Genomic DNA, 5,588 nt, shown 5'->3' with positions numbered 1-5,588 from the left:
GCATTGATGGTGACCTGGAGAAAACTGTTTCTGTGTTGGGGGTGGGAGGGTTGGTATGGTGCAAGGGGAGGGGCCAGGTTATATAGAAGTTTGCGAAAAGGGGCAGGTAATCTGAATATTAAAAGATTAATTAAGAAAAACTATAACTGGGAAGGGTTTTGAATTCATCCTGGCTTTGCTTCTGTGACTTTATCCCTTAGCTTGTCGCTTTTATTACTGTAGGCATACAAATGGCCTACCTCAGGGAGATAGCCTGACCCTGCCTACCTGGGGCTTCCCAGGTGACTCTGTGGTAAAGAATCCACCTACCAGCTTTTTCTCAAGGACACAGGTGTTGTGAAAACCACCGTTAAACCTATGTGAAAATGGGAAAGGAAAAGACCCACATCAACATCATTGTCATTGGGCACGTAGATTCAGGGAAGTCTACCACGACTGGCCATCTGATCTACAAATGTGGCAGGATCGACAAGAGAACAATTGAAACATTCGAGAAGGAGGCTGCCGAGATGGGAAAGGTTCTTCAAGTATGCCTGGGTCTTGGAGAAACTGAAAGCTAAACGTGAGCATGGTATCACCACTGATATATGCCTGTGGAAATTTGAGACCAGCAAGTACCATGCTACCATCTTTGATGCCCCAGAACACAGAGACTTCATCAAAAACATGATTACAGGCACATCCCAGGCTGACTGTGCTCTCCTGATTGTTGCTGCTGAGGTTGGTGAATTTGAAGCCAGTATCTCCAAGAATGGGCAGACCCACGAGCATACCCTTCTGGCTTATACTCTGGGTGTGAAACAACTAATTGTTGGAGTTAACAAAATGGATTCCACGGAGCCACCCTACAGCCAGAAGAGATACAAGGAAATTGTCAAGGAAGTCAGCGCCTACATTAAGAAAATGGGCTACAACCCTGACACAGTAGCATTTGTGCCAATTTCTGGCTGGAATGGTGACAACATGCTGGAGCCAAGTGCTAATATGCATGGTTCAAGGGATGGAAATTCACCCATAAGGACAGCATTGCCAGTGGAACCACCCTGCTTGAAGCTCTGGTTTGCATCCTCCCACCAACTCAACCAGCTGACAAACCCTTGTGTTTGCCCTCCCAGGATGTGTATAAAATTGGTGGTATTGGTACTGTCCTTGTGGGTCGAGTGCAGACTGGTGTTCTCAAACCTGGCATGGTGGTCACCTTTGCTCCAGTCAATGTAACAACCGAAGTGAAGTCTGTAGAAATGCACCATGAAGCATTGAGGGAAGCCCTTCCTGGGGACAATGTGGGCTTCAATGTCAAGGACGTGTCTGTCAAAGATGTTCATCGTGACAAAGTGGCTGGTGACAGCAAAAAAGGACCCACCAATGGAAGCATCTGGCTTCACAGCTCAGATGATTATTTTGAACCATCCAGGCCAAATCAGTGCTGGATATGCACCTGTGCTGGATTGTCACACAGCTCACATTGCTTGCAAGTTTGCTGAGCTGAAGGAGAAGATTGACCATCATTCTGGGAAAAAGCAAGAAGATGGCCGTAATTCTTGAAATCTGGTGTTGCTGCCATCATTGATATGGTTCCTGGAAAGCCCATGTGTGTCAAGACCTTCTCTAACTATCCTCTCCCAGGCCATTTTGCTGTGCGTGACATGAGAGATGGTCGCTGTGGGTGTCATCAAAGCAGTGGACAAGAAGGCAGCTGGAGCTGGCAAAGTCACCAATTCTGCCCAGAAAGCTCAGGTTAAGTGAGTATTATCCCCAGTACCTGCCATCCCAGTCTTAATCAGTGGTGGAAGAACAGTCTCAGAACTGTTTGTCTCAATTGGCCATTTAAGTTTAATAGTAAAAGACTGGTTAATTATAACAATGCATCTTCCTTCAGAAGGAAAGGAGATTGTTTTGTGGACCGTATGTTTTGTGTGTGGCAGTTTAAGTTATTAGTTTTTAAAATCAGTACTTTCTAAAGAAAACAACTTGATCAAAAATCTGTCACAGAATTTGAGACCCATTAAAAAACGTTTAATGAGGAAAAAAAAAAATCCACCTACCAATGCAGGAGACACAGGAGATGTGGGTTCAGTCCCCGGGTTGGGAAAATCCCCTTGGAGAAGGATATGGCAACCCACTCCAGTGTTCTTGCCTGGAAAATCCCATGGACAGAGGAGACTGGCAGACTGCAGTCCATGGGGTCTCAAACAGTCAGAGGCAACTGAGCATGCCTGTTCAACTCAGCCCACCAGTGAACAAAGTGAAACTAACACATCCCCCTGCCTGAGGCTTGCAGCTCTAGAAGATACTTGCAAGAATTGAATGGTCTTTTTACTTTGTTTCCTCACCTCCCCTATCTCTGATCCATAAAAGAACCTGGCATCCAGGCCCCAGCAAGATGGGTTTTTTGAGCCTCATTTTGAGCCACTAGCCTGCTGTCTTCTCGGTCAACCAGTTCCCAGAATAAAGTGCCTTCTTTATCTCAACACCTCGTCCCTAGGATTTATTGGTCTATTCTGGGGTGAGCAGAGCAAACTTGGACTCAGTAACAAAACCAGATCTCTCGTGTTAAGGGATTTAGCACTCTGATGCTGGACCTGAAGTTCCAGTACTTTGGCCACATGATGCGAAGAGCCCACTCATTAGGAAAGACCCTGATGCTGGGAAAGATTGAGGGCAGGAGGATAACGGGACGACAGAGGACGAGATGTTTGGATGGCATCACCAATTCAATGGACATGAGTTTGAGTAAGCTCTGGGAGATGGTGAAGGACAGGGAAGTATGGCGTGCTGCAGTCACAGAGAGTTGGACACAACTAAGCGACTGAACAATGTATGGGAAAATGCAAGTGTCCAGGCTTACTGAAATAATTTCTTTCATATGTATCTCAGCTATCTGGAACCAAGTCCTGCTTTTTGATTGTTCTCATCCTAAATTCCTCATTTACCATAAGGGGTAGTGGGTGTGGCAGTTGGCTGCCTCTTATGCTTTCTCACACCTTACCCTAGGTCCTCAGCCCTGGCTGATGGCTGCCAGATAGCTGGTATTGTTTCACCTGAGCTCAGAAATTTACATTTGGAAGGCTGGAATCCCTGATGGCTGTGGCATGGCTTTTTTATTGGTATAGCAGAAAATATTTTATTTCACAAAACTATTTCATTTCACAACCAGCGGGAGGCGAAAAGTGAGGGGGACCCAAGGTACATGCCAATGCTTGTATGATCCTGGAAAGCTACCGAGAGACCCAACTCTGGACTATAGAACCAAGAATAGATTTTAAAACCTTCAGTTCAGTTCAGTTCAGTTGCTCAGTCCTGTCTGACTCTGACCACATGGACTGCAGCACGCCAGGCTTCCCTGTCCATCATCAACTCCCAGAGCTTGCTCAAACTCGTGTCCATCAAGTCAGTGATGCCATCCAACTATCTCATCTTCTCTCGGCCCCTTATCCTCCCACCTTCTATCTTTCCCAGCATCAGGGTCTTTTCCAATGAGTCAGTTCTTTGCATCAGGTGGCCAAAGTATTGGAGTTTCAGCTTTGGCATCAGTCCTTCCAATGAATGTTCAGGACTGATTTCCTTTAGGATGGACTGGTTGGGTCTCCAAGGGCCTCTCAAGAGTCTTCTCCAATACCACAGTTCAAAAGCATCAATTCTTCAGCGCTCAGCTTTCTTTACAGTCCAACTCTCACTTCCATACATGACCACTTTACTGACTAGATGGACATTTGTCAGTAAAGTCCCTGCTTTTTGGTATGCTGTCATAGCTCTTCTTCCAAGGAGCAAGCACCTTTTAATTTCATGGCTGCAGTCACCATCTGCAGTGATTTTGGAGTCCAAGAAAATTAAGTCTGTCACTGTTTCCATTGTTTCCCCATTTATTTTCCATGAAGTAATGGGACCAGGTGTCATGATCTTAGTTTTTTGAATGTTTCTTATGGACATGTACATAAATCCCATCCCCTAGAGGGTCAGTTGACTTCCCTCCTCAACCAGGAGACAATTTTGCCTCCATTTACACATTGATCTCACTATTTCTTATCTATAATTATGTTTGTTCTTTGTCCTATGAATTGGCTTTGACATCTTTGTTATTCTTTGCCTTATTAACAATGAGTCAAATAACATTTTCATAACTATGAGAGTCATGATTTTACCTTCTTCTGAGAATTATCTTTTAATGAGACAACTGCAGTGACGTTTGTGGTGGTAAAACAAAACAAAGTATCAAATCAACTGTAAGTCTCAAATGACAGGTGAATGGTTAAGTGGCTAATAAAACTGCCAGTTAATGGAATGAAAACAGTAAAATATATGTGATCCACTTGAAAGATGTTTTTATATCTATGTCCACTTGTGGTAGGACCTCATTTTTATTTTTAAAAAGGAAAAAATTAGTGTGTGTATATCTATGTATTTTTCTATGAGTAAATTAAGTTGTGGACAGAAACATACTACTAATGTTGTTTATCTCATGTTGAGTTGAGTTTGCTTAACATGAGGCTTTGTGATTAATCCAGTTAATATATGTAAATATATATTCAAGGTAATATATATTCATATATATAATATATATGTCTTATATAAATCTTTTGAGTTGACTGTTACAAACAGCATACTTAACTTTTGTAATTTATAAAACTCCTATTAAGATTTTTTTTTATGGTATATGGGATCCAGAAAAATGGTACTGATAAAACTATTTGCAGGGCAAGAATAGAGACTCAGACATAGAGAACAGACTTATGGACACAGATGGGGAAAGAGGGTGGGACAAATTGAGAGACTAGCTTTGAAATATATAAATTACCATATGTAAAATAGATCGATGATGGGAAGTTGCTGTACAGCACAGGGAGATCAATCTGGTGTCTGTGACAAACTCGAGGGGTGTGGTGGGCTAGGAGGTGGGAGGGAGGTTTAAGAGGGAAGGAACATATGTACACCTATGGCTGGTTCATGTTGATGTCTGGCAGAGCCCAACACAACATTTTAAAGCACTTATCCTCCAGTTAAAAATAAATAAGTAAATAAAAAGATTTGTTTTATGAAAAAATACCCAGAAGTTTCCTGAGGGACATAAGAAAAGGCTGGAAAAAAATGACAAGATTCACTTTGTATTTGAATAAGAAAATTTAACATTTTAGAGATATCAATAATCCTTACAATTGTTTGATAATTAAGACGCTATGTAACTGATACCAGAATAAAGAAGCTAATTGGTGGAAATGAATTAGGAGTCTACAACTGCCCCATATGAGAACTTAGTTTGTGGAAAAATGTTTTTACAAACCAGTGTTAGACTGTTAAATAAATTATTTTGGAAAAACCAGTTAGCTGATTGAGGGGAAATTAGATGACTATTTTACTGCACAAACTAAAATAAATTTAAGATGATTCAAGGCATAATATTTTGATTCAAATAATGAGGAAAATATGGGTGAAGCCAGGAAAAATAAGGGGAGATCTCTCACCTGTGGTTCCTGAAACACTAATAAAAGATGACTAGATCAATACACAAATATACAAATAACTCAGAGAAGCAAAGCAGAAGAGAAAAAAAAGTAAATTGTCAATAAACATGAAACTATATTCAACTTCAC

At 41.7% G+C, this 5,588-nt stretch overlaps 1 pseudogene; it reads left to right on the top strand.

Moving 5' to 3' along the window:
- The first annotated feature begins 365 nt into the window (after window positions 1-365).
- On the top strand, window positions 366-1,746 carry LOC133061335 (elongation factor 1-alpha 1-like; annotated as a pseudogene).
- The last annotated feature ends 3,842 nt before the right edge of the window (window positions 1,747-5,588 follow it).

This window comes from Dama dama, chromosome 9 (assembly GCF_033118175.1).
Source record: "Dama dama isolate Ldn47 chromosome 9, ASM3311817v1, whole genome shotgun sequence".
NCBI lineage: Eukaryota > Metazoa > Chordata > Mammalia > Artiodactyla > Cervidae > Dama > Dama dama.
The sequence above is the reverse complement of the archived record's forward strand: the minus strand, read 5'-3'. Positions and strand labels throughout refer to the sequence as shown.